Consider the following 26,547-nt stretch of genomic DNA (forward strand, 5'->3'; position numbering starts at 1 on the left):
AGTTGTTGTGGCCCAGTCTTTTGCAGTTGGACGACAAGAGTGGTACACAGTAGTAAAGTGCGAGGCAGTGAGTTGGCATGAACAGTCGAGTGCACAATGGGTCTTCAGATGTGCTTGTTACCTCAGGTGCTGTGTGATTGTCGACATGGAGTGAAAACGGAGCAACTTGTGACTGTCCCTTCAATTTAAGACGTTAAAAACGGACGGAATTTGCAGTCGTAATACCAGAGCATCGAAACTACTTGGAACTCTTGCGTATGTGAACGTGTCCGCGCCTTTGTACTCTGGTCCCTTCACCCCTGCAAACCAACCAACCATCGTGTCCGTGCACATAAGAGTAGCAAAGAACGGAGAACAGCGCAGCTTGGTTGTGCTTGGGGGCGTAGCTCAGTTGGTAGAGCGTTCGCTTTGCATGTGAAAGGTCCCGGGTTCAAGCCCCGGCGCCTCCATGTTTTGTGGTCAGTGCGTGGTAAGTGTTGGTCGCGGCGAGCCTAAAGGCACGCAAGATGTTGCAAAGCCAGCGTCACAGACTCGTATACTGACGTAAGGAGAGCAAGACGTAAATGTGAGGACCGGCTGTTGTCGAGGTGTCATCGAGTGCAAATCTGCCTTAGGTATAACGGCCTAACCTCAATGAAGTCTAGAGAGTGGACAACACGTTCGTCTACCTCAGAGCGTTGGCCGAACGCTATTTTCGACGTCGTGCGTGCCACTTTGATTTTGGCCAACTACGATTCGATACAGAATGCAGGAAACCTGAAAGACACCCTCACGGACACATTGAGAGTAGTGTTTGTCAGCGGAATAATGGGAGTGCAAGGGTCTGTGTCATTGATATGGCTGTATGTAGCGCGGTTCGTCAGCAGGGGGCGTAGCTCAGATGGTAGAGCGCTCGCTTAGCATGCGAGAGGTACTGGGATCGATACCCAGCGCCTCCAGAATTTTTAACACCCCAACATGCGCACACTGCCATGCAAGTGGAATAATTCACAGCCAGAAAATGTGTCAAGGCAGATACGAGCCAACGATTAGCAGCCACAATTGGCAAGCGTGCTGTAATGCGCACGAAGCACCCTCCTCCCACCACTACACATAATTTAGAAACAGTACAAGTGTTCCCATAAGATTCTCAAACCTATGTCGCAAAGATCAGCCTTGCGCCGAATTCACAAAAATCCCACTGCACATTCCAATTCTTGACGTGCAGTCGGCTGCTACTGGTGTTGCTAGTTGTGACTGCTGATGACAGATGCCGTAGCAATCAATTCATGGAGTGACTTGTATGTTTTGCGATACTCTGTCTCTGACAAGCAAGCAGAGGTGACATAGGCGCGAACACAGGAAGCTTGCAGCCCCTCGCTGCCTGCAGACACCGAACAGCCACACTAGGAGGGCGGCCTAAGTCGTAGGCGAAATGTGCTCATTCGCTTGTGTGCGACGTCAAGCTCTAAATAAGGCTGTCACTAGCGTGAGCGTTGCGTGAGCGTCGTGTAAAGTCGGAAAAGTCGTCTGCGTGGGTGAGTGCCATGTTTGGGGAGCGTTTCGTAGTTTGCGCAGTGCAATGGAGACGCGGAAAGTTGTTGTGGCCCAGTCTTTTGCAGTTGGACGACAAGAGTGGTACACAGTAGTAAAGTGCGAGGCAGTGAGTTGGCATGAACAGTCGAGTGCACAATGGGTCTTCAGATGTGCTTGTTACCTCAGGTGCTGTGTGATTGTCGACATGGAGTGAAAACGGAGCAACTTGTGACTGTCCCTTCAATTTAAGACGTTAAAAACGGACGGAATTTGCAGTCGTAATACCAGAGCATCGAAACTACTTGGAACTCTTGCGTATGTGAACGTGTCCGCGCCTTTGTACTCTGGTCCCTTCACCCCTGCAAACCAACCAACCATCGTGTCCGTGCACATAAGAGTAGCAAAGAACGGAGAACAGCGCAGCTTGGTTGTGCTTGGGGGCGTAGCTCAGTTGGTAGAGCGTTCGCTTTGCATGTGAAAGGTCCCGGGTTCAAGCCCCGGCGCCTCCATGTTTTGTGGTCAGTGCGTGGTAAGTGTTGGTCGCGGCGAGCCTAAAGGCACGCAAGATGTTGCAAAGCCAGCGTCACAGACTCGTATACTGACGTAAGGAGAGCAAGACGTAAATGTGAGGACCGGCTGTTGTCGAGGTGTCATCGAGTGCAAATCTGCCTTAGGTATAACGGCCTAACCTCAATGAAGTCTAGAGAGTGGACAACACGTTCGTCTACCTCAGAGCGTTGGCCGAACGCTATTTTCGACGTCGTGCGTGCCACTTTGATTTTGGCCAACTACGATTCGATACAGAATGCAGGAAACCTGAAAGACACCCTCACGGACACATTGAGAGTAGTGTTTGTCAGCGGAATAATGGGAGTGCAAGGGTCTGTGTCATTGATATGGCTGTATGTAGCGCGGTTCGTCAGCAGGGGGCGTAGCTCAGATGGTAGAGCGCTCGCTTAGCATGCGAGAGGTACTGGGATCGATACCCAGCGCCTCCAGAATTTTTAACACCCCAACATGCGCACACTGCCATGCAAGTGGAATAATTCACAGCCAGAAAATGTGTCAAGGCAGATACGAGCCAACGATTAGCAGCCACAATTGGCAAGCGTGCTGTAATGCGCACGAAGCACCCTCCTCCCACCACTACACATAATTTAGAAACAGTACAAGTGTTCCCATAAGATTCTCAAACCTATGTCGCAAAGATCAGCCTTGCGCCGAATTCACAAAAATCCCACTGCACATTCCAATTCTTGACGTGCAGTCGGCTGCTACTGGTGTTGCTAGTTGTGACTGCTGATGACAGATGCCGTAGCAATCAATTCATGGAGTGACTTGTATGTTTTGCGATACTCTGTCTCTGACAAGCAAGCAGAGGTGACATAGGCGCGAACACAGGAAGCTTGCAGCCCCTCGCTGCCTGCAGACACCGAACAGCCACACTAGGAGGGCGGCCTAAGTCGTAGGCGAAATGTGCTCATTCGCTTGTGTGCGACGTCAAGCTCTAAATAAGGCTGTCACTAGCGTGAGCGTCGTGTAAAGTCGGAAAAGTCGTCTGCGTGGGTGAGTGCCATGTTTGGGGAGCGTTTCGTAGTTTGCGCAGTGCAATGGAGACGCGGAAAGTTGTTGTGGCCCAGTCTTTTGCAGTTGGACGACAAGAGTGGTACACAGTAGTAAAGTGCGAGGCAGTGAGTTGGCATGAACAGTCGAGTGCACAATGGGTCTTCAGATGTGCTTGTTACCTCAGGTGCTGTGTGATTGTCGACATGGAGTGAAAACGGAGCAACTTGTGACTGTCCCTTCAATTTAAGACGTTAAAAACGGACGGAATTTGCAGTCGTAATACCAGAGCATCGAAACTACTTGGAACTCTTGCGTATGTGAACGTGTCCGCGCCTTTGTACTCTGGTCCCTTCACCCCTGCAAACCAACCAACCATCGTGTCCGTGCACATAAGAGTAGCAAAGAACGGAGAACAGCGCAGCTTGGTTGTGCTTGGGGGCGTAGCTCAGTTGGTAGAGCGTTCGCTTTGCATGTGAAAGGTCCCGGGTTCAAGCCCCGGCGCCTCCATGTTTTGTGGTCAGTGCGTGGTAAGTGTTGGTCGCGGCGAGCCTAAAGGCACGCAAGATGTTGCAAAGCCAGCGTCACAGACTCGTATACTGACGTAAGGAGAGCAAGACGTAAATGTGAGGACCGGCTGTTGTCGAGGTGTCATCGAGTGCAAATCTGCCTTAGGTATAACGGCCTAACCTCAATGAAGTCTAGAGAGTGGACAACACGTTCGTCTACCTCAGAGCGTTGGCCGAACGCTATTTTCGACGTCGTGCGTGCCACTTTGATTTTGGCCAACTACGATTCGATACAGAATGCAGGAAACCTGAAAGACACCCTCACGGACACATTGAGAGTAGTGTTTGTCAGCGGAATAATGGGAGTGCAAGGGTCTGTGTCATTGATATGGCTGTATGTAGCGCGGTTCGTCAGCAGGGGGCGTAGCTCAGATGGTAGAGCGCTCGCTTAGCATGCGAGAGGTACTGGGATCGATACCCAGCGCCTCCAGAATTTTTAACACCCCAACATGCGCACACTGCCATGCAAGTGGAATAATTCACAGCCAGAAAATGTGTCAAGGCAGATACGAGCCAACGATTAGCAGCCACAATTGGCAAGCGTGCTGTAATGCGCACGAAGCACCCTCCTCCCACCACTACACATAATTTAGAAACAGTACAAGTGTTCCCATAAGATTCTCAAACCTATGTCGCAAAGATCAGCCTTGCGCCGAATTCACAAAAATCCCACTGCACATTCCAATTCTTGACGTGCAGTCGGCTGCTACTGGTGTTGCTAGTTGTGACTGCTGATGACAGATGCCGTAGCAATCAATTCATGGAGTGACTTGTATGTTTTGCGATACTCTGTCTCTGACAAGCAAGCAGAGGTGACATAGGCGCGAACACAGGAAGCTTGCAGCCCCTCGCTGCCTGCAGACACCGAACAGCCACACTAGGAGGGCGGCCTAAGTCGTAGGCGAAATGTGCTCATTCGCTTGTGTGCGACGTCAAGCTCTAAATAAGGCTGTCACTAGCGTGAGCGTTGCGTGAGCGTCGTGTAAAGTCGGAAAAGTCGTCTGCGTGGGTGAGTGCCATGTTTGGGGAGCGTTTCGTAGTTTGCGCAGTGCAATGGAGACGCGGAAAGTTGTTGTGGCCCAGTCTTTTGCAGTTGGACGACAAGAGTGGTACACAGTAGTAAAGTGCGAGGCAGTGAGTTGGCATGAACAGTCGAGTGCACAATGGGTCTTCAGATGTGCTTGTTACCTCAGGTGCTGTGTGATTGTCGACATGGAGTGAAAACGGAGCAACTTGTGACTGTCCCTTCAATTTAAGACGTTAAAAACGGACGGAATTTGCAGTCGTAATACCAGAGCATCGAAACTACTTGGAACTCTTGCGTATGTGAACGTGTCCGCGCCTTTGTACTCTGGTCCCTTCACCCCTGCAAACCAACCAACCATCGTGTCCGTGCACATAAGAGTAGCAAAGAACGGAGAACAGCGCAGCTTGGTTGTGCTTGGGGGCGTAGCTCAGTTGGTAGAGCGTTCGCTTTGCATGTGAAAGGTCCCGGGTTCAAGCCCCGGCGCCTCCATGTTTTGTGGTCAGTGCGTGGTAAGTGTTGGTCGCGGCGAGCCTAAAGGCACGCAAGATGTTGCAAAGCCAGCGTCACAGACTCGTATACTGACGTAAGGAGAGCAAGACGTAAATGTGAGGACCGGCTGTTGTCGAGGTGTCATCGAGTGCAAATCTGCCTTAGGTATAACGGCCTAACCTCAATGAAGTCTAGAGAGTGGACAACACGTTCGTCTACCTCAGAGCGTTGGCCGAACGCTATTTTCGACGTCGTGCGTGCCACTTTGATTTTGGCCAACTACGATTCGATACAGAATGCAGGAAACCTGAAAGACACCCTCACGGACACATTGAGAGTAGTGTTTGTCAGCGGAATAATGGGAGTGCAAGGGTCTGTGTCATTGATATGGCTGTATGTAGGGCGGTTCGTCAGCAGGGGGCGTAGCTCAGATGGTAGAGCGCTCGCTTAGCATGCGAGAGGTACTGGGATCGATACCCAGCGCCTCCAGAATTTTTAACACCCCAACATGCGCACACTGCCATGCAAGTGGAATAATTCACAGCCAGAAAATGTGTCAAGGCAGATACGAGCCAACGATTAGCAGCCACAATTGGCAAGCGTGCTGTAATGCGCACGAAGCACCCTCCTCCCACCACTACACATAATTTAGAAACAGTACAAGTGTTCCCATAAGATTCTCAAACCTATGTCGCAAAGATCAGCCTTGCGCCGAATTCACAAAAATCCCACTGCACATTCCAATTCTTGACGTGCAGTCGGCTGCTACTGGTGTTGCTAGTTGTGACTGCTGATGACAGATGCCGTAGCAATCAATTCATGGAGTGACTTGTATGTTTTGCGATACTCTGTCTCTGACAAGCAAGCAGAGGTGACATAGGCGCGAACACAGGAAGCTTGCAGCCCCTCGCTGCCTGCAGACACCGAACAGCCACACTAGGAGGGCGGCCTAAGTCGTAGGCGAAATGTGCTCATTCGCTTGTGTGCGACGTCAAGCTCTAAATAAGGCTGTCACTAGCGTGAGCGTTGCGTGAGCGTCGTGTAAAGTCGGAAAAGTCGTCTGCGTGGGTGAGTGCCATGTTTGGGGAGCGTTTCGTAGTTTGCGCAGTGCAATGGAGACGCGGAAAGTTGTTGTGGCCCAGTCTTTTGCAGTTGGACGACAAGAGTGGTACACAGTAGTAAAGTGCGAGGCAGTGAGTTGGCATGAACAGTCGAGTGCACAATGGGTCTTCAGATGTGCTTGTTACCTCAGGTGCTGCGTGATTGTCGACATGGAGTGAAAACGGAGCAACTTGTGACTGTCCCTTCAATTTAAGACGTTAAAAACGGACGGAATTTGCAGTCGTAATACCAGAGCATCGAAACTACTTGGAACTCTTGCGTATGTGAACGTGTCCGCGCCTTTGTACTCTGGTCCCTTCACCCCTGCAAACCAACCAACCATCGTGTCCGTGCACATAAGAGTAGCAAAGAACGGAGAACAGCGCAGCTTGGTTGTGCTTGGGGGCGTAGCTCAGTTGGTAGAGCGTTCGCTTTGCATGTGAAAGGTCCCGGGTTCAAGCCCCGGCGCCTCCATGTTTTGTGGTCAGTGCGTGGTAAGTGTTGGTCGCGGCGAGCCTAAAGGCACGCAAGATGTTGCAAAGCCAGCGTCACAGACTCGTATACTGACGTAAGGAGAGCAAGACGTAAATGTGAGGACCGGCTGTTGTCGAGGTGTCATCGAGTGCAAATCTGCCTTAGGTATAACGGCCTAACCTCAATGAAGTCTAGAGAGTGGACAACACGTTCGTCTACCTCAGAGCGTTGGCCGAACGCTATTTTCGACGTCGTGCGTGCCACTTTGATTTTGGCCAACTACGATTCGATACAGAATGCAGGAAACCTGAAAGACACCCTCACGGACACATTGAGAGTAGTGTTTGTCAGCGGAATAATGGGAGTGCAAGGGTCTGTGTCATTGATATGGCTGTATGTAGCGCGGTTCGTCAGCAGGGGGCGTAGCTCAGATGGTAGAGCGCTCGCTTAGCATGCGAGAGGTACTGGGATCGATACCCAGCGCCTCCAGAATTTTTAACACCCCAACATGCGCACACTGCCATGCAAGTGGAATAATTCACAGCCAGAAAATGTGTCAAGGCAGATACGAGCCAACGATTAGCAGCCACAATTGGCAAGCGTGCTGTAATGCGCACGAAGCACCCTCCTCCCACCACTACACATAATTTAGAAACAGTACAAGTGTTCCCATAAGATTCTCAAACCTATGTCGCAAAGATCAGCCTTGCGCCGAATTCACAAAAATCCCACTGCACATTCCAATTCTTGACGTGCAGTCGGCTGCTACTGGTGTTGCTAGTTGTGACTGCTGATGACAGATGCCGTAGCAATCAATTCATGGAGTGACTTGTATGTTTTGCGATACTCTGTCTCTGACAAGCAAGCAGAGGTGACATAGGCGCGAACACAGGAAGCTTGCAGCCCCTCGCTGCCTGCAGACACCGAACAGCCACACTAGGAGGGCGGCCTAAGTCGTAGGCGAAATGTGCTCATTCGCTTGTGTGCGACGTCAAGCTCTAAATAAGGCTGTCACTAGCGTGAGCGTTGCGTGAGCGTCGTGTAAAGTCGGAAAAGTCGTCTGCGTGGGTGAGTGCCATGTTTGGGGAGCGTTTCGTAGTTTGCGCAGTGCAATGGAGACGCGGAAAGTTGTTGTGGCCCAGTCTTTTGCAGTTGGACGACAAGAGTGGTACACAGTAGTAAAGTGCGAGGCAGTGAGTTGGCATGAACAGTCGAGTGCACAATGGGTCTTCAGATGTGCTTGTTACCTCAGGTGCTGTGTGATTGTCGACATGGAGTGAAAACGGAGCAACTTGTGACTGTCCCTTCAATTTAAGACGTTAAAAACGGACGGAATTTGCAGTCGTAATACCAGAGCATCGAAACTACTTGGAACTCTTGCGTATGTGAACGTGTCCGCGCCTTTGTACTCTGGTCCCTTCACCCCTGCAAACCAACCAACCATCGTGTCCGTGCACATAAGAGTAGCAAAGAACGGAGAACAGCGCAGCTTGGTTGTGCTTGGGGGCGTAGCTCAGTTGGTAGAGCGTTCGCTTTGCATGTGAAAGGTCCCGGGTTCAAGCCCCGGCGCCTCCATGTTTTGTGGTCAGTGCGTGGTAAGTGTTGGTCGCGGCGAGCCTAAAGGCACGCAAGATGTTGCAAAGCCAGCGTCACAGACTCGTATACTGACGTAAGGAGAGCAAGACGTAAATGTGAGGACCGGCTGTTGTCGAGGTGTCATCGAGTGCAAATCTGCCTTAGGTATAACGGCCTAACCTCAATGAAGTCTAGAGAGTGGACAACACGTTCGTCTACCTCAGAGCGTTGGCCGAACGCTATTTTCGACGTCGTGCGTGCCACTTTGATTTTGGCCAACTACGATTCGATACAGAATGCAGGAAACCTGAAAGACACCCTCACGGACACATTGAGAGTAGTGTTTGTCAGCGGAATAATGGGAGTGCAAGGGTCTGTGTCATTGATATGGCTGTATGTAGCGCGGTTCGTCAGCAGGGGGCGTAGCTCAGATGGTAGAGCGCTCGCTTAGCATGCGAGAGGTACTGGGATCGATACCCAGCGCCTCCAGAATTTTTAACACCCCAACATGCGCACACTGCCATGCAAGTGGAATAATTCACAGCCAGAAAATGTGTCAAGGCAGATACGAGCCAACGATTAGCAGCCACAATTGGCAAGCGTGCTGTAATGCGCACGAAGCACCCTCCTCCCACCACTACACATAATTTAGAAACAGTACAAGTGTTCCCATAAGATTCTCAAACCTATGTCGCAAAGATCAGCCTTGCGCCGAATTCACAAAAATCCCACTGCACATTCCAATTCTTGACGTGCAGTCGGCTGCTACTGGTGTTGCTAGTTGTGTCAGTTCCGCTTTAGACGCCGTGCAGTGTGGACGTGCCTAGTCTTCGCTCCGCCGTAGCGTTACGTATAGTGGACTATCGTTTTTGTTACGTGTTGTGTTGCAACTTCTGAGAGTATTTCTCCGTCGTTGTTTCGTACCTTGTGTTACCTTCTGTCCTTATTTCAGTGTTTTTTGTGTAGCGGTTTCGACCGCATATTTTGAAAATGTCGTCCCAGGTTATTCCTCGTCAGGCTACAGTTAGTTTTGCTTTTGACAAGTCAACCCGCCATGTGCAACCTAGTTCTCTTGAGATTCATGATTGGTTGGTAGATACCTTTGGTGTTCATTCGGATCAGGTGCACACTGCTTATTTTGATACCGAACTGTATGTTTTCTTTGTTAAGTTTATGGACCCACTTCAGGTTGATAAAATTCTTTCTAAATATGGTCATCAAGTTCTCTTTCGGCATCGGGATGATTCTGTAAGTACCGTGCTGCTTTCCAATGCTTCCATCACGTATACCAATGTTCGTGTTTACAACCTTCCACCGGAGGTGGATAATGTCTATCTTAAGGAGGGTCTACAGAAGTATGGTGATGTAAAGAGTATTCGCCTTGAACGCTGGTCAAGCCAACATCGCCTGCAATGTTACAGTGGTATTCGTTCAGTCGAAATGCACGTTAAGCAGAATATTCCATCTCACCTGCAGATCGGTGGATATCGTGTCCATGTAACATATAGTGGTCAGGTTGGCACCTGTTTTTTGTGCAATGAAAGTGGTCACGTGCGTACCGACTGTCCGCGGAGAGTTTTTGTTTTAAAAAATTCTCTCGAACAGCGTCGCAAGTTAACGGTCGCTGACCTCGTTGCAGGTGGTTCTGCTCTTGGTGTAGCACAGTCCAGTGGTAGTAGCGCCCCGCCACAGGTTTTGCGCACCCCTGATACAGAATTTCCTCCTTTGCGTGCTAAATCTGATGTTGTTCCGTCTGTCCCTCAGGTGGGTGTGCCACTTTTGAATAATAAGAGGCGTCGCCCACACGATGGAAATAGTACGGATGAGGATCTCCCTGAGATGCCCCAGTCCGAGCGACCGGCATCCTCCGAGCCACTGTGTACTGTAGCTGCTCCCTGCCCTCCTGAGGTAGCGGTTCCGGTGGCGGCTGCTGGCGCCCCTCCGGCCTCCGACGCAGCTTCTCTCGAGTCGGGTCGTCGGTCGGGCCTGTTGGCGCCGTCTTCCGAACCGACTTCGATGTCACAACAAGTGGAGCCGCGACAACTTCCTGCTTCGCTGCCCCATACCTCTGCCAGCGGAGCTGCTCCGCTTCCTTCCAACTCTGCGGCCTCGGACCTTCCTGCTCACGTTTCGCCTCCGTGCAGTCCATGTTTGCCGGAAGCTAGTGCAGGTGTTGACCATTCCGTTTTGTCGGATGTTTCCCCCGCGACCCCGGATCCCGCATGTGGACCGGCGCGGGTGGTGTCGGATACAGAACTTGACCCTCCTACGTCACCGGCGGCTGAAGTTTCCTTGCCCGTCAGCCGACGCAAGTTACGCGTTCAGCCGAACGTTAATGCTGTTCGTAAAAAACCGAAACGTAAGGGATCCGCGGAACGGGGTAGCAGTCCCCCTCCCTCGGATGCCTCCGTCACCCCTGCTATGGACTGTGACGCTGGTGCGTCGGTGTAGGTGATTTGTTTTCTCGCTTTTCTCTCTATGGTTCAAGCATACACCTTTCTTACCTTAAATGTTAACCGTATTGAGTCCGACGTTCGCATTGCCTCTTTGCGGCAGTTTATTTACGACGCCTGTGCGGACGTAGTGTTTTTGCAGGAAGTGTTGTTTTCTGATCTCTCTCTACCTGGATTTCAAACTGTTTTTAATGTCGCGCCGGAATATTCAACAGGAACTGCTCTTTTCTTTCGAGAGGGCATTCCTATTACTGACATTGAATTCCTTGACTCTGGCCGTGGGATTGGTTGTCGTCTTTTTGATCTCCGCCTCGTTGTTTTGTATGCCCCCTCTGGTTCGGGTCACACTGTGGCTCGTTCGCGCTTTTATAAAGAAGAGCTTATTTATCTTTTGCGCCAGAGTCCTCGGAGTCTCCTGCTCGGAGGCGATTTTAATTGTGTTTTACGCCCTGCAGACCAGTCCCCCAATTTTAATTATTGCCGTGATTTACATGACTTAGTTCGTACGATGCATCTGCGTGATGTTTGGGAACACAAATATCCAACCCTGGTGAAATATACGTTTTTTACCGCGTCCTCATGCAGTAGACTCGACAGATTCTATTTATCTGATTTTTTATGTGATAAAATTCTTTCTGTCGATGTTATTCCTACTAGTTTTTCTGACCATTGTGCTTTTACTGCAACTGTAAATCTTAGTCGCCAACCTGCAAAACTTTATCGTTCCCAGTGGATGTTAAATGTTTCCCACCTTGCCGACAGTGCTATGGATGATGTTATAAGTGGCGTGTGGGAGCGATGTCTTCGCTCTGTCCCGCGATACCCCTCCTTGCTGGTTTGGTGGACTGCGTTTGCCAAGCCCAAGATTCGTCAGACTTTGATTTTCTACTGTGCTGCTAGGACGCGTGATTTTAAGAACACGTATGAATATTACTACTCTGTCCTGCGTGAACTATATGACGCGGCGGGTACCTCTCCACTGCGGATCCATGATGTTCGTCGTATTAAAGCCAAGCTCTTGAGCCTTAAACGACGACAGATGGATGGTCTGCGAGTTAAGTCGAAACCTCACTCTCTTGTTGAAGGTGAACTGACATCCTTGTACCACCTGCTACGGCATCAGACTCGTCGTCGTCGCTCCTTCATCTCTTCTCTTACGGTGGATGATGGGCGACAGCTTAGTGCACAGGAGGCAATGGTTCGTGCTCTTCATCAGTATTACACTAGTCTCTATTCTGCCGCTGATTCTGGTGAGTCTCTTTCGGATGATGTCTTTGGGGATCTAACTGCGACGATCGCGCCTGACGCGAACGGCGAATTTCTCCGGGAGTTCCAGGTAGATGATGTTTTCGATTTTATTGCTCGCTCTCCGTCCAGTAAATCGCCGGGTCCAGACGGCTTGCCTAAAGAATTTTATCTCCGTTTTTGGCCTCTTTTGGGTGGCATTTTTACGCAGATTTTAAATGAGATTGTCAGAGGGATGGATGTGCCTGCCGATTTTAAAGTAGGGAAAATTGTTTTAATTCCGAAGTCCTCTGGTCGTTTATCTGCTGCCAATCTTCGTCCGCTCACATTGCTGAATTTTGACTATAAGACAGCTGCTAGAGCGCTCAATAGCCGGCTGTCTTCTCTGCTTCGGGGTGTGATTGGTGCACATCAATGTTGTTTTCATGATAGATCTATTCTGACACCAGTAGCCGAATATCGGGATGTTGTCTCGGTTGCGGCGGTTACAAACGTACATTGTGCCTTTGCCTTCCTTGATTTTTATAAGGCTTTTGATCACGTCAGTCATGTGTTTTTAGATCGTGTTTTAGGTACAATAGGTTTTAACGCTTCATCACGTGGTGTTCTTGGCAATTTGTACAGGGGAATAACAGCTCGGGTGTCAGTCAATGGGCAGCTGACGCCGCCCATTGCTATCCGCCGCGGAGTGCCTCAGGGTAGTCCGCTCTCTATGTCTTTATTCGTTTTGTCCCTGGAACCGCTGCTTCGGACTATTGCTCTCAAGCTTCAGGGTATGTCCCTCTCTGGTGGGAAGCTCGCGGTTAAGGCATATGCGGATGATGTCGTTGTTCTCCTCCGTCAACGAGATGATATCCCGTTGTTGAAAGGGGCAGTTGATGCATACTGTCGTGTCTCTGGAGCGCGTCTCAATCAGGGTAAATGTAAGTTCCTTGATATTCGAGGATTTCGCGATGCTGACGTCCCTTGGGCCACTTTTGTCGATCGCCATACGTCCTTGGGGATTATCATTGATCGGTGTCCTCTAAAAATGGCGGCTCTCAATTGGAAATCTGTCACCGAGAAGATACAGGGGGCTCTGATGGTCCATGAGCAGCGCTCTGCTACCATTTTGCAAAAAGTCAGAATTTTAGACACCTACGTCCTATGTAAAGCTTATTATGTTGCTCAGCTGTTCCCACTTCCCATGATGGTGGCGAAAAGGTTGCGCCAATTGTCTAGCAGGTTTATATGGAAGGGCCATCTATTCAAGTTACGTTACGAGGTAATGACGAAACCGCGTCTCTCCGGAGGCTTGGGCCTCTCTGACATTACTCGCAAGGCGTCTGCTTTGTACGTCCGCCGAACGACTCTAATTGTTACGCAAGAAGTGACTTCAATTACATCCAGGCTTTTTACTGTTGTGCGTCCGGCGAGCCTTGCTCCACCTGTCGATGTCGGACGCCTAAATTTTAAGTTGAAACACATTCGGGAATTTTACATTGCGGTGAGTTACCTCGGTGACGTCTTCTTGCGGCGACCGGTGCCAACGACCAAGAGCTTGATTGCCCGCTGGGAGGGGCTGGCCAGTCCCAATCCAATAGAACTGGCGTCTCCATCCGTGTCCTGGAGGAACGTCTGGAAGAACGTTAGTCTGCCGATCCACTCTATGGCCGTGGCGTCCACGTGGTATAGGGTAATAAATAATTTGGTTCCCACCAATGTACGACTGCACCGTATTGGTCTTTCTGACACGGACACCTGTACTCGGTGTGGTCTCCTGGATACCCTTGAACATCGATTCACCTGCTGTGGGCACCTTGCTAATTGGCGTTGGCTCAGGAAACAACTTGCTTTTGTCACTAGGTCTGCTGAAGCCGCTTATACTATTGACATCATCGTCCGGCCCGATTCTTCCTTTTTTCCGCGGACGAAGCTCCATACCGTCATGTGGTTGATTGGCCAATTCGTACATTTTGTCAACAGTTGTCATGAAGAGGATGGACACCTAGCGTTTCGGCAGTACATGCTTACTGCTTACTGGCAGCGCTTGCGATTGCCAGGCCTCCGAGATGATTTTGCCAATATGCTTAGCCTGACATTTGAAAGAGAGGGTGTTGGCTAAGGTCACCTGTGTGAGCCATTTTCTTTTATACTGTTTCTGATTTTGCCGCCTTTATGTATGTTTCTTCTCTACACCAGGACTGAAGTTTTCGTGTTTTAACTTTTATTTCAGTAAGCAGTCTACATTATATAGTCATGTTTTAGGATTTTAATTTCAGTACTGTACTTCTTTTGAAGTGGCTGTGTGGTGGATATTCTTTAATATTTTTTTCAATAGATATATTCGTTCGAGTGGTAGAGTGTCTGCTTCAAAAAAAAAAAAAAAAAAAAAAAAAAAAAAAAAAAAAAAAAAAAAAAAAAAAGTCGGTAGAGCATTAGGCTTTTAACCTAAGGGTCCAGGGTTCAAGTCCCTGTTCGTTTAAAAAAAAAAAAAAAAAAAGATGGTAGAGCGCTCGCTTAGCATGCGAGAGGTACTGGGATCGATACCCAGCGCCTCCAGAATTTTTAACACCCCAACATGCGCACACTGCCATGCAAGTGGAATAATTCACAGCCAGAAAATGTGTCAAGGCAGATACGAGCCAACGATTAGCAGCCACAATTGGCAAGCGTGCTGTAATGCGCACGAAGCACCCTCCTCCCACCACTACACATAATTTAGAAACAGTACAAGTGTTCCCATAAGATTCTCAAACCTATGTCGCAAAGATCAGCCTTGCGCCGAATTCACAAAAATCCCACTGCACATTCCAATTCTTGACGTGCAGTCGGCTGCTACTGGTGTTGCTAGTTGTGACTGCTGATGACAGATGCCGTAGCAATCAATTCATGGAGTGACTTGTATGTTTTGCGATACTCTGTCTCTGACAAGCAAGCAGAGGTGACATAGGCGCGAACACAGGAAGCTTGCAGCCCCTCGCTGCCTGCAGACACCGAACAGCCACACTAGGAGGGCGGCCTAAGTCGTAGGCGAAATGTGCTCATTCGCTTGTGTGCGACGTCAAGCTCTAAATAAGGCTGTCACTAGCGTGAGCGTTGCGTGAGCGTCGTGTAAAGTCGGAAAAGTCGTCTGCGTGGGTGAGTGCCATGTTTGGGGAGCGTTTCGTAGTTTGCGCAGTGCAATGGAGACGCGGAAAGTTGTTGTGGCCCAGTCTTTTGCAGTTGGACGACAAGAGTGGTACACAGTAGTAAAGTGCGAGGCAGTGAGTTGGCATGAACAGTCGAGTGCACAATGGGTCTTCAGATGTGCTTGTTACCTCAGGTGCTGTGTGATTGTCGACATGGAGTGAAAACGGAGCAACTTGTGACTGTCCCTTCAATTTAAGACGTTAAAAACGGACGGAATTTGCAGTCGTAATACCAGAGCATCGAAACTACTTGGAACTCTTGCGTATGTGAACGTGTCCGCGCCTTTGTACTCTGGTCCCTTCACCCCTGCAAACCAACCAACCATCGTGTCCGTGCACATAAGAGTAGCAAAGAACGGAGAACAGCGCAGCTTGGTTGTGCTTGGGGGCGTAGCTCAGTTGGTAGAGCGTTCGCTTTGCATGTGAAAGGTCCCGGGTTCAAGCCCCGGCGCCTCCATGTTTTGTGGTCAGTGCGTGGTAAGTGTTGGTCGCGGCGAGCCTAAAGGCACGCAAGATGTTGCAAAGCCAGCGTCACAGACTCGTATACTGACGTAAGGAGAGCAAGACGTAAATGTGAGGACCGGCTGTTGTCGAGGTGTCATCGAGTGCAAATCTGCCTTAGGTATAACGGCCTAACCTCAATGAAGTCTAGAGAGTGGACAACACGTTCGTCTACCTCAGAGCGTTGGCCGAACGCTATTTTCGACGTCGTGCGTGCCACTTTGATTTTGGCCAACTACGATTCGATACAGAATGCAGGAAACCTGAAAGACACCCTCACGGACACATTGAGAGTAGTGTTTGTCAGCGGAATAATGGGAGTGCAAGGGTCTGTGTCATTGATATGGCTGTATGTAGGGCGGTTCGTCAGCAGGGGGCGTAGCTCAGATGGTAGAGCGCTCGCTTAGCATGCGAGAGGTACTGGGATCGATACCCAGCGCCTCCAGAATTTTTAACACCCCAACATGCGCACACTGCCATGCAAGTGGAATAATTCACAGCCAGAAAATGTGTCAAGGCAGATACGAGCCAACGATTAGCAGCCACAATTGGCAAGCGTGCTGTAATGCGCACGAAGCACCCTCCTCCCACCACTACACATAATTTAGAAACAGTACAAGTGTTCCCATAAGATTCTCAAACCTATGTCGCAAAGATCAGCCTTGCGCCGAATTCACAAAAATCCCACTGCACATTCCAATTCTTGACGTGCAGTCGGCTGCTACTGGTGTTGCTAGTTGTGACTGCTGATGACAGATGCCGTAGCAATCAATTCATGGAGTGACTTGTATGTTTTGCGATACTCTGTCTCTGACAAGCAAGCAGAGGTGACATAGGCGCGAACACAGGAAGCTTGCAGCCCCTCGCTGCCTGCAGACACCGAACAGCCACACTAGGAGGGCGGCCTAAGTCGTAGGCGAAATGTGCTCATTCGCTTGTGTGCGACGTCAAGCTCTAAATAAGGCTGTCACTAGCGTGAGCGTTGCGTGAGCGTCGTGTAAAGTCGGAAAAGTCGTCTGCGTGGGTGAGTGCCATGTTTGGGGAGCGTTTCGTAGTTTGCGCAGTGCAATGGAGACGCGGAAAGTTGTTGTGGCCCAGTCTTTTGCAGTTGGACGACAAGAGTGGTACACAGTAGTAAAGTGCGAGGCAGTGAGTTGGCATGAACAGTCGAGTGCACAATGGGTCTTCAGATGTGCTTGTTACCTCAGGTGCTGCGTGATTGTCGACATGGAGTGAAAACGGAGCAACTTGTGACTGTCCCTTCAATTTAAGACGTTAAAAACGGACGGAATTTGCAGTCGTAATACCAGAGCATCGAAACTACTTGGAACTCTTGCGTATGTGAACGTGTCCGCGCCTTTGTACTCTGGTCCCTTCACCCCTGCAAACCAACCAACCATCGTGTCCGTGCACATAAGAGTAGCAAAGAACGGAGAACAGCGCAGCTTGGTTGTGCTTGGGGGCGTAGCTCAGTTGGTAGAGCGTTCGCTTTGCATGTGAAAGGTCCCGGGTTCAAGCCCCGGCGCCTCCATGTTTTGTGGTCAGTGCGTGGTAAGTGTTGGTCGCGGCGAGCCTAAAGGCACGCAAGATGTTGCAAAGCCAGCGTCACAGACTCGTATACTGACGTAAGGAGAGCAAGACGTAAATGTGAGGACCGGCTGTTGTCGAGGTGTCATCGAGTGCAAATCTGCCTTAGGTATAACGGCCTAACCTCAATGAAGTCTAGAGAGTGGACAACACGTTCGTCTACCTCAGAGCGTTGGCCGAACGCTATTTTCGACGTCGTGCGTGCCACTTTGATTTTGGCCAACTACGATTCGATACAGAATGCAGGAAACCTGAAAGACACCCTCACGGACACATTGAGAGTAGTGTTTGTCAGCGGAATAATGGGAGTGCAAGGGTCTGTGTCATTGATATGGCTGTATGTAGGGCGGTTCGTCAGCAGGGGGCGTAGCTCAGATGGTAGAGCGCTCGCTTAGCATGCGAGAGGTACTGGGATCGATACCCAGCGCCTCCAGAATTTTTAACACCCCAACATGCGCACACTGCCATGCAAGTGGAATAATTCACAGCCAGAAAATGTGTCAAGGCAGATACGAGCCAACGATTAGCAGCCACAATTGGCAAGCGTGCTGTAATGCGCACGAAGCACCCTCCTCCCACCACTACACATAATTTAGAAACAGTACAAGTGTTCCCATAAGATTCTCAAACCTATGTCGCAAAGATCAGCCTTGCGCCGAATTCACAAAAATCCCACTGCACATTCCAATTCTTGACGTGCAGTCGGCTGCTACTGGTGTTGCTAGTTGTGACTGCTGATGACAGATGCCGTAGCAATCAATTCATGGAGTGACTTGTATGTTTTGCGATACTCTGTCTCTGACAAGCAAGCAGAGGTGACATAGGCGCGAACACAGGAAGCTTGCAGCCCCTCGCTGCCTGCAGACACCGAACAGCCACACTAGGAGGGCGGCCTAAGTCGTAGGCGAAATGTGCTCATTCGCTTGTGTGCGACGTCAAGCTCTAAATAAGGCTGTCACTAGCGTGAGCGTTGCGTGAGCGTCGTGTAAAGTCGGAAAAGTCGTCTGCGTGGGTGAGTGCCATGTTTGGGGAGCGTTTCGTAGTTTGCGCAGTGCAATGGAGACGCGGAAAGTTGTTGTGGCCCAGTCTTTTGCAGTTGGACGACAAGAGTGGTACACAGTAGTAAAGTGCGAGGCAGTGAGTTGGCATGAACAGTCGAGTGCACAATGGGTCTTCAGATGTGCTTGTTACCTCAGGTGCTGCGTGATTGTCGACATGGAGTGAAAACGGAGCAACTTGTGACTGTCCCTTCAATTTAAGACGTTAAAAACGGACGGAATTTGCAGTCGTAATACCAGAGCATCGAAACTACTTGGAACTCTTGCGTATGTGAACGTGTCCGCGCCTTTGTACTCTGGTCCCTTCACCCCTGCAAACCAACCAACCATCGTGTCCGTGCACATAAGAGTAGCAAAGAACGGAGAACAGCGCAGCTTGGTTGTGCTTGGGGGCGTAGCTCAGTTGGTAGAGCGTTCGCTTTGCATGTGAAAGGTCCCGGGTTCAAGCCCCGGCGCCTCCATGTTTTGTGGTCAGTGCGTGGTAAGTGTTGGTCGCGGCGAGCCTAAAGGCACGCAAGATGTTGCAAAGCCAGCGTCACAGACTCGTATACTGACGTAAGGAGAGCAAGACGTAAATGTGAGGACCGGCTGTTGTCGAGGTGTCATCGAGTGCAAATCTGCCTTAGGTATAACGGCCTAACCTCAATGAAGTCTAGAGAGTGGACAACACGTTCGTCTACCTCAGAGCGTTGGCCGAACGCTATTTTCGACGTCGTGCGTGCCACTTTGATTTTGGCCAACTACGATTCGATACAGAATGCAGGAAACCTGAAAGACACCCTCACGGACACATTGAGAGTAGTGTTTGTCAGCGGAATAATGGGAGTGCAAGGGTCTGTGTCATTGATATGGCTGTATGTAGGGCGGTTCGTCAGCAGGGGGCGTAGCTCAGATGGTAGAGCGCTCGCTTAGCATGCGAGAGGTACTGGGATCGATACCCAGCGCCTCCAGAATTTTTAACACCCCAACATGCGCACACTGCCATGCAAGTGGAATAATTCACAGCCAGAAAATGTGTCAAGGCAGATACGAGCCAACGATTAGCAGCCACAATTGGCAAGCGTGCTGTAATGCGCACGAAGCACCCTCCTCCCACCACTACACATAATTTAGAAACAGTACAAGTGTTCCCATAAGATTCTCAAACCTATGTCGCAAAGATCAGCCTTGCGCCGAATTCACAAAAATCCCACTGCACATTCCAATTCTTGACGTGCAGTCGGCTGCTACTGGTGTTGCTAGTTGTGACTGCTGATGACAGATGCCGTAGCAATCAATTCATGGAGTGACTTGTATGTTTTGCGATACTCTGTCTCTGACAAGCAAGCAGAGGTGACATAGGCGCGAACACAGGAAGCTTGCAGCCCCTCGCTGCCTGCAGACACCGAACAGCCACACTAGGAGGGCGGCCTAAGTCGTAGGCGAAATGTGCTCATTCGCTTGTGTGCGACGTCAAGCTCTAAATAAGGCTGTCACTAGCGTGAGCGTTGCGTGAGCGTCGTGTAAAGTCGGAAAAGTCGTCTGCGTGGGTGAGTGCCATGTTTGGGGAGCGTTTCGTAGTTTGCGCAGTGCAATGGAGACGCGGAAAGTTGTTGTGGCCCAGTCTTTTGCAGTTGGACGACAAGAGTGGTACACAGTAGTAAAGTGCGAGGCAGTGAGTTGGCATGAACAGTCGAGTGCACAATGGGTCTTCAGATGTGCTTGTTACCTCAGGTGCTGCGTGATTGTCGACATGGAGTGAAAACGGAGCAACTTGTGACTGTCCCTTCAATTTAAGACGTTAAAAACGGACGGAATTTGCAGTCGTAATACCAGAGCATCGAAACTACTTGGAACTCTTGCGTATGTGAACGTGTCCGCGCCTTTGTACTCTGGTCCCTTCACCCCTGCAAACCAACCAACCATCGTGTCCGTGCACATAAGAGTAGCAAAGAACGGAGAACAGCGCAGCTTGGTTGTGCTTGGGGGCGTAGCTCAGTTGGTAGAGCGTTCGCTTTGCATGTGAAAGGTCCCGGGTTCAAGCCCCGGCGCCTCCATGTTTTGTGGTCAGTGCGTGGTAAGTGTTGGTCGCGGCGAGCCTAAAGGCACGCAAGATGTTGCAAAGCCAGCGTCACAGACTCGTATACTGACGTAAGGAGAGCAAGACGTAAATGTGAGGACCGGCTGTTGTCGAGGTGTCATCGAGTGCAAATCTGCCTTAGGTATAACGGCCTAACCTCAATGAAGTCTAGAGAGTGGACAACACGTTCGTCTACCTCAGAGCGTTGGCCGAACGCTATTTTCGACGTCGTGCGTGCCACTTTGATTTTGGCCAACTACGATTCGATACAGAATGCAGGAAACCTGAAAGACACCCTCACGGACACATTGAGAGTAGTGTTTGTCAGCGGAATAATGGGAGTGCAAGGGTCTGTGTCATTGATATGGCTGTATGTAGGGCGGTTCGTCAGCAGGGGGCGTAGCTCAGATGGTAGAGCGCTCGCTTAGCATGCGAGAGGTACTGGGATCGATACCCAGCGCCTCCAGAATTTTTAACACCCCAACATGCGCACACTGCCATGCAAGTGGAATAATTCACAGCCAGAAAATGTGTCAAGGCAGATACGAGCCAACGATTAGCAGCCACAATTGGCAAGCGTGCTGTAATGCGCACGAAGCACCCTCCTCCCACCACTACACATAATTTAGAAACAGTACAAGTGTTCCCATAAGATTCTCAAACCTATGTCGCAAAGATCAGCCTTGCGCCGAATTCACAAAAATCCCACTGCACATTCCAATTCTTGACGTGCAGTCGGCTGCTACTGGTGTTGCTAGTTGTGACTGCTGATGACAGATGCCGTAGCAATCAATTCATGGAGTGACTTGTATGTTTTGCGATACTCTGTCTCTGACAAGCAAGCAGAGGTGACATAGGCGCGAACACAGGAAGCTTGCAGCCCCTCGCTGCCTGCAGACACCGAACAGCCACACTAGGAGGGCGGCCTAAGTCGTAGGCGAAATGTGCTCATTCGCTTGTGTGCGACGTCAAGCTCTAAATAAGGCTGTCACTAGCGTGAGCGTTGCGTGAGCGTCGTGTAAAGTCGGAAAAGTCGTCTGCGTGGGTGAGTGCCATGTTTGGGGAGCGTTTCGTAGTTTGCGCAGTGCAATGGAGACGCGGAAAGTTGTTGTGGCCCAGTCTTTTGCAGTTGGACGACAAGAGTGGTACACAGTAGTAAAGTGCGAGGCAGTGAGTTGGCATGAACAGTCGAGTGCACAATGGGTCTTCAGATGTGCTTGTTACCTCAGGTGCTGCGTGATTGTCGACATGGAGTGAAAACGGAGCAACTTGTGACTGTCCCTTCAATTTAAGACGTTAAAAACGGACGGAATTTGCAGTCGTAATACCAGAGCATCGAAACTACTTGGAACTCTTGCGTATGTGAACGTGTCCGCGCCTTTGTACTCTGGTCCCTTCACCCCTGCAAACCAACCAACCATCGTGTCCGTGCACATAAGAGTAGCAAAGAACGGAGAACAGCGCAGCTTGGTTGTGCTTGGGGGCGTAGCTCAGTTGGTAGAGCGTTCGCTTTGCATGTGAAAGGTCCCGGGTTCAAGCCCCGGCGCCTCCATGTTTTGTGGTCAGTGCGTGGTAAGTGTTGGTCGCGGCGAGCCTAAAGGCACGCAAGATGTTGCAAAGCCAGCGTCACAGACTCGTATACTGACGTAAGGAGAGCAAGACGTAAATGTGAGGACCGGCTGTTGTCGAGGTGTCATCGAGTGCAAATCTGCCTTAGGTATAACGGCCTAACCTCAATGAAGTCTAGAGAGTGGACAACACGTTCGTCTACCTCAGAGCGTTGGCCGAACGCTATTTTCGACGTCGTGCGTGCCACTTTGATTTTGGCCAACTACGATTCGATACAGAATGCAGGAAACCTGAAAGACACCCTCACGGACACATTGAGAGTAGTGTTTGTCAGCGGAATAATGGGAGTGCAAGGGTCTGTGTCATTGATATGGCTGTATGTAGGGCGGTTCGTCAGCAGGGGGCGTAGCTCAGATGGTAGAGCGCTCGCTTAGCATGCGAGAGGTACTGGGATCGATACCCAGCGCCTCCAGAATTTTTAACACCCCAACATGCGCACACTGCCATGCAAGTGGAATAATTCACAGCCAGAAAATGTGTCAAGGCAGATACGAGCCAACGATTAGCAGCCACAATTGGCAAGCGTGCTGTAATGCGCACGAAGCACCCTCCTCCCACCACTACACATAATTTAGAAACAGTACAAGTGTTCCCATAAGATTCTCAAACCTATGTCGCAAAGATCAGCCTTGCGCCGAATTCACAAAAATCCCACTGCACATTCCAATTCTTGACGTGCAGTCGGCTGCTACTGGTGTTGCTAGTTGTGACTGCTGATGACAGATGCCGTAGCAATCAATTCATGGAGTGACTTGTATGTTTTGCGATACTCTGTCTCTGACAAGCAAGCAGAGGTGACATAGGCGCGAACACAGGAAGCTTGCAGCCCCTCGCTGCCTGCAGACACCGAACAGCCACACTAGGAGGGCGGCCTAAGTCGTAGGCGAAATGTGCTCATTCGCTTGTGTGCGACGTCAAGCTCTAAATAAGGCTGTCACTAGCGTGAGCGTTGCGTGAGCGTCGTGTAAAGTCGGAAAAGTCGTCTGCGTGGGTGAGTGCCATGTTTGGGGAGCGTTTCGTAGTTTGCGCAGTGCAATGGAGACGCGGAAAGTTGTTGTGGCCCAGTCTTTTGCAGTTGGACGACAAGAGTGGTACACAGTAGTAAAGTGCGAGGCAGTGAGTTGGCATGAACAGTCGAGTGCACAATGGGTCTTCAGATGTGCTTGTTACCTCAGGTGCTGTGTGATTGTCGACATGGAGTGAAAACGGAGCAACTTGTGACTGTCCCTTCAATTTAAGACGTTAAAAACGGACGGAATTTGCAGTCGTAATACCAGAGCATCGAAACTACTTGGAACTCTTGCGTATGTGAACGTGTCCGCGCCTTTGTACTCTGGTCCCTTCACCCCTGCAAACCAACCAACCATCGTGTCCGTGCACATAAGAGTAGCAAAGAACGGAGAACAGCGCAGCTTGGTTGTGCTTGGGGGCGTAGCTCAGTTGGTAGAGCGTTCGCTTTGCATGTGAAAGGTCCCGGGTTCAAGCCCCGGCGCCTCCATGTTTTGTGGTCAGTGCGTGGTAAGTGTTGGTCGCGGCGAGCCTAAAGGCACGCAAGATGTTGCAAAGCCAGCGTCACAGACTCGTATACTGACGTAAGGAGAGCAAGACGTAAATGTGAGGACCGGCTGTTGTCGAGGTGTCATCGAGTGCAAATCTGCCTTAGGTATAACGGCCTAACCTCAATGAAGTCTAGAGAGTGGACAACACGTTCGTCTACCTCAGAGCGTTGGCCGAACGCTATTTTCGACGTCGTGCGTGCCACTTTGATTTTGGCCAACTACGATTCGATACAGAATGCAGGAAACCTGAAAGACACCCTCACGGACACATTGAGAGTAGTGTTTGTCAGCGGAATAATGGGAGTGCAAGGGTCTGTGTCATTGATATGGCTGTATGTAGGGCGGTTCGTCAGCAGGGGGCGTAGCTCAGATGGTAGAGCGCTCGCTTAGCATGCGAGAGGTACTGGGATCGATACCCAGCGCCTCCAGAATTTTTAACACCCCAACATGCGCACACTGCCATGCAAGTGGAATAATTCACAGCCAGAAAATGTGTCAAGGCAGATACGAGCCAACGATTAGCAGCCACAATTGGCAAGCGTGCTGTAATGCGCACGAAGCACCCTCCTCCCACCACTACACATAATTTAGAAACAGTACAAGTGTTCCCATAAGATTCTCAAACCTATGTCGCAAAGATCAGCCTTGCGCCGAATTCACAAAAATCCCACTGCACATTCCAATTCTTGACGTGCAGTCGGCTGCTACTGGTGTTGCTAGTTGTGACTGCTGATGACAGATGCCGTAGCAATCAATTCATGGAGTGACTTGTATGTTTTGCGATACTCTGTCTCTGACAAGCAAGCAGAGGTGACATAGGCGCGAACACAGGAAGCTTGCAGCCCCTCGCTGCCTGCAGACACCGAACAGCCACACTAGGAGGGCGGCCTAAGTCGTAGGCGAAATGTGCTCATTCGCTTGTGTGCGACGTCAAGCTCTAAATAAGGCTGTCACTAGCGTGAGCGTTGCGTGAGCGTCGTGTAAAGTCGGAAAAGTCGTCTGCGTGGGTGAGTGCCATGTTTGGGGAGCGTTTCGTAGTTTGCGCAGTGCAATGGAGACGCGGAAAGTTGTTGTGGCCCAGTCTTTTGCAGTTGGACGACAAGAGTGGTACACAGTAGTAAAGTGCGAGGCAGTGAGTTGGCATGAACAGTCGAGTGCACAATGGGTCTTCAGATGTGCTTGTTACCTCAGGTGCTGCGTGATTGTCGACATGGAGTGAAAACGGAGCAACTTGTGACTGTCCCTTCAATTTAAGACGTTAAAAACGGACGGAATTTGCAGTCGTAATACCAGAGCATCGAAACTACTTGGAACTCTTGCGTATGTGAACGTGTCCGCGCCTTTGTACTCTGGTCCCTTCACCCCTGCAAACCAACCAACCATCGTGTCCGTGCACATAAGAGTAGCAAAGAACGGAGAACAGCGCAGCTTGGTTGTGCTTGGGGGCGTAGCTCAGTTGGTAGAGCGTTCGCTTTGCATGTGAAAGGTCCCGGGTTCAAGCCCCGGCGCCTCCATGTTTTGTGGTCAGTGCGTGGTAAGTGTTGGTCGCGGCGAGCCTAAAGGCACGCAAGATGTTGCAAAGCCAGCGTCACAGACTCGTATACTGACGTAAGGAGAGCAAGACGTAAATGTGAGGACCGGCTGTTGTCGAGGTGTCATCGAGTGCAAATCTGCCTTAGGTATAACGGCCTAACCTCAATGAAGTCTAGAGAGTGGACAACACGTTCGTCTACCTCAGAGCGTTGGCCGAACGCTATTTTCGACGTCGTGCGTGCCACTTTGATTTTGGCCAACTACGATTCGATACAGAATGCAGGAAACCTGAAAGACACCCTCACGGACACATTGAGAGTAGTGTTTGTCAGCGGAATAATGGGAGTGCAAGGGTCTGTGTCATTGATATGGCTGTATGTAGGGCGGTTCGTCAGCAGGGGGCGTAGCTCAGATGGTAGAGCGCTCGCTTAGCATGCGAGAGGTACTGGGATCGATACCCAGCGCCTCCAGAATTTTTAACACCCCAACATGCGCACACTGCCATGCAAGTGGAATAATTCACAGCCAGAAAATGTGTCAAGGCAGATACGAGCCAACGATTAGCAGCCACAATTGGCAAGCGTGCTGTAATGCGCACGAAGCACCCTCCTCCCACCACTACACATAATTTAGAAACAGTACAAGTGTTCCCATAAGATTCTCAAACCTATGTCGCAAAGATCAGCCTTGCGCCGAATTCACAAAAATCCCACTGCACATTCCAATTCTTGACGTGCAGTCGGCTGCTACTGGTGTTGCTAGTTGTGACTGCTGATGACAGATGCCGTAGCAATCAATTCATGGAGTGACTTGTATGTTTTGCGATACTCTGTCTCTGACAAGCAAGCAGAGGTGACATAGGCGCGAACACAGGAAGCTTGCAGCCCCTCGCTGCCTGCAGACACCGAACAGCCACACTAGGAGGGCGGCCTAAGTCGTAGGCGAAATGTGCTCATTCGCTTGTGTGCGACGTCAAGCTCTAAATAAGGCTGTCACTAGCGTGAGCGTTGCGTGAGCGTCGTGTAAAGTCGGAAAAGTCGTCTGCGTGGGTGAGTGCCATGTTTGGGGAGCGTTTCGTAGTTTGCGCAGTGCAATGGAGACGCGGAAAGTTGTTGTGGCCCAGTCTTTTGCAGTTGGACGACAAGAGTGGTACACAGTAGTAAAGTGCGAGGCAGTGAGTTGGCATGAACAGTCGAGTGCACAATGGGTCTTCAGATGTGCTTGTTACCTCAGGTGCTGTGTGATTGTCGACATGGAGTGAAAACGGAGCAACTTGTGACTGTCCCTTCAATTTAAGACGTTAAAAACGGACGGAATTTGCAGTCGTAATACCAGAGCATCGAAACTACTTGGAACTCTTGCGTATGTGAACGTGTCCGCGCCTTTGTACTCTGGTCCCTTCACCCCTGCAAACCAACCAACCATCGTGTCCGTGCACAT

General features: G+C 50.3%; 26 non-coding genes across 26 annotated transcripts; all 26 read left to right on the forward strand.

The window, feature by feature from the left end:
* Positions 1-376: 376 nt before the first annotated feature.
* Positions 377-449, forward strand: Trnaa-ugc. Its single transcript has one exon. It is a non-coding gene; the product is annotated as a tRNA-Ala (tRNA).
* Positions 450-865: 416 nt separating this feature from the next.
* Positions 866-938, forward strand: Trnaa-agc. The gene has a single exon. It is a non-coding gene; the product is annotated as a tRNA-Ala (tRNA).
* A 1,013-nt stretch (positions 939-1,951) lies between these two features.
* Trnaa-ugc lies at positions 1,952-2,024 on the forward strand. The gene has a single exon. It is a non-coding gene; the product is annotated as a tRNA-Ala (tRNA).
* A 416-nt stretch (positions 2,025-2,440) lies between these two features.
* On the forward strand, positions 2,441-2,513 carry Trnaa-agc. The gene has a single exon. It is a non-coding gene; the product is annotated as a tRNA-Ala (tRNA).
* A 1,002-nt stretch (positions 2,514-3,515) lies between these two features.
* On the forward strand, positions 3,516-3,588 carry Trnaa-ugc. Its single transcript has one exon. It is a non-coding gene; the product is annotated as a tRNA-Ala (tRNA).
* A 416-nt stretch (positions 3,589-4,004) lies between these two features.
* Trnaa-agc lies at positions 4,005-4,077 on the forward strand. The gene has a single exon. It is a non-coding gene; the product is annotated as a tRNA-Ala (tRNA).
* A 1,013-nt stretch (positions 4,078-5,090) lies between these two features.
* On the forward strand, positions 5,091-5,163 carry Trnaa-ugc. The gene has a single exon. It is a non-coding gene; the product is annotated as a tRNA-Ala (tRNA).
* Positions 5,164-5,579: 416 nt separating this feature from the next.
* Trnaa-agc lies at positions 5,580-5,652 on the forward strand. The gene has a single exon. It is a non-coding gene; the product is annotated as a tRNA-Ala (tRNA).
* A 1,013-nt stretch (positions 5,653-6,665) lies between these two features.
* Trnaa-ugc lies at positions 6,666-6,738 on the forward strand. Its single transcript has one exon. It is a non-coding gene; the product is annotated as a tRNA-Ala (tRNA).
* Positions 6,739-7,154: 416 nt separating this feature from the next.
* On the forward strand, positions 7,155-7,227 carry Trnaa-agc. Its single transcript has one exon. It is a non-coding gene; the product is annotated as a tRNA-Ala (tRNA).
* A 1,013-nt stretch (positions 7,228-8,240) lies between these two features.
* On the forward strand, positions 8,241-8,313 carry Trnaa-ugc. The gene has a single exon. It is a non-coding gene; the product is annotated as a tRNA-Ala (tRNA).
* Positions 8,314-8,729: 416 nt separating this feature from the next.
* Positions 8,730-8,802, forward strand: Trnaa-agc. Its single transcript has one exon. It is a non-coding gene; the product is annotated as a tRNA-Ala (tRNA).
* Positions 8,803-15,565: 6,763 nt separating this feature from the next.
* On the forward strand, positions 15,566-15,638 carry Trnaa-ugc. The gene has a single exon. It is a non-coding gene; the product is annotated as a tRNA-Ala (tRNA).
* Positions 15,639-16,054: 416 nt separating this feature from the next.
* Positions 16,055-16,127, forward strand: Trnaa-agc. The gene has a single exon. It is a non-coding gene; the product is annotated as a tRNA-Ala (tRNA).
* A 1,013-nt stretch (positions 16,128-17,140) lies between these two features.
* Trnaa-ugc lies at positions 17,141-17,213 on the forward strand. The gene has a single exon. It is a non-coding gene; the product is annotated as a tRNA-Ala (tRNA).
* Positions 17,214-17,629: 416 nt separating this feature from the next.
* Positions 17,630-17,702, forward strand: Trnaa-agc. Its single transcript has one exon. It is a non-coding gene; the product is annotated as a tRNA-Ala (tRNA).
* A 1,013-nt stretch (positions 17,703-18,715) lies between these two features.
* On the forward strand, positions 18,716-18,788 carry Trnaa-ugc. The gene has a single exon. It is a non-coding gene; the product is annotated as a tRNA-Ala (tRNA).
* A 416-nt stretch (positions 18,789-19,204) lies between these two features.
* Trnaa-agc lies at positions 19,205-19,277 on the forward strand. The gene has a single exon. It is a non-coding gene; the product is annotated as a tRNA-Ala (tRNA).
* Positions 19,278-20,290: 1,013 nt separating this feature from the next.
* On the forward strand, positions 20,291-20,363 carry Trnaa-ugc. Its single transcript has one exon. It is a non-coding gene; the product is annotated as a tRNA-Ala (tRNA).
* A 416-nt stretch (positions 20,364-20,779) lies between these two features.
* Positions 20,780-20,852, forward strand: Trnaa-agc. The gene has a single exon. It is a non-coding gene; the product is annotated as a tRNA-Ala (tRNA).
* Positions 20,853-21,865: 1,013 nt separating this feature from the next.
* On the forward strand, positions 21,866-21,938 carry Trnaa-ugc. The gene has a single exon. It is a non-coding gene; the product is annotated as a tRNA-Ala (tRNA).
* Positions 21,939-22,354: 416 nt separating this feature from the next.
* Positions 22,355-22,427, forward strand: Trnaa-agc. Its single transcript has one exon. It is a non-coding gene; the product is annotated as a tRNA-Ala (tRNA).
* A 1,013-nt stretch (positions 22,428-23,440) lies between these two features.
* Positions 23,441-23,513, forward strand: Trnaa-ugc. Its single transcript has one exon. It is a non-coding gene; the product is annotated as a tRNA-Ala (tRNA).
* Positions 23,514-23,929: 416 nt separating this feature from the next.
* Positions 23,930-24,002, forward strand: Trnaa-agc. Its single transcript has one exon. It is a non-coding gene; the product is annotated as a tRNA-Ala (tRNA).
* Positions 24,003-25,015: 1,013 nt separating this feature from the next.
* Positions 25,016-25,088, forward strand: Trnaa-ugc. Its single transcript has one exon. It is a non-coding gene; the product is annotated as a tRNA-Ala (tRNA).
* A 416-nt stretch (positions 25,089-25,504) lies between these two features.
* On the forward strand, positions 25,505-25,577 carry Trnaa-agc. The gene has a single exon. It is a non-coding gene; the product is annotated as a tRNA-Ala (tRNA).
* Positions 25,578-26,547: the final 970 nt, after the last annotated feature.

The sequence above is a fragment of the Schistocerca piceifrons genome, unplaced genomic scaffold, assembly GCF_021461385.2.
Source record: "Schistocerca piceifrons isolate TAMUIC-IGC-003096 unplaced genomic scaffold, iqSchPice1.1 HiC_scaffold_438, whole genome shotgun sequence".
Lineage (NCBI taxonomy): Eukaryota > Metazoa > Arthropoda > Insecta > Orthoptera > Acrididae > Schistocerca > Schistocerca piceifrons.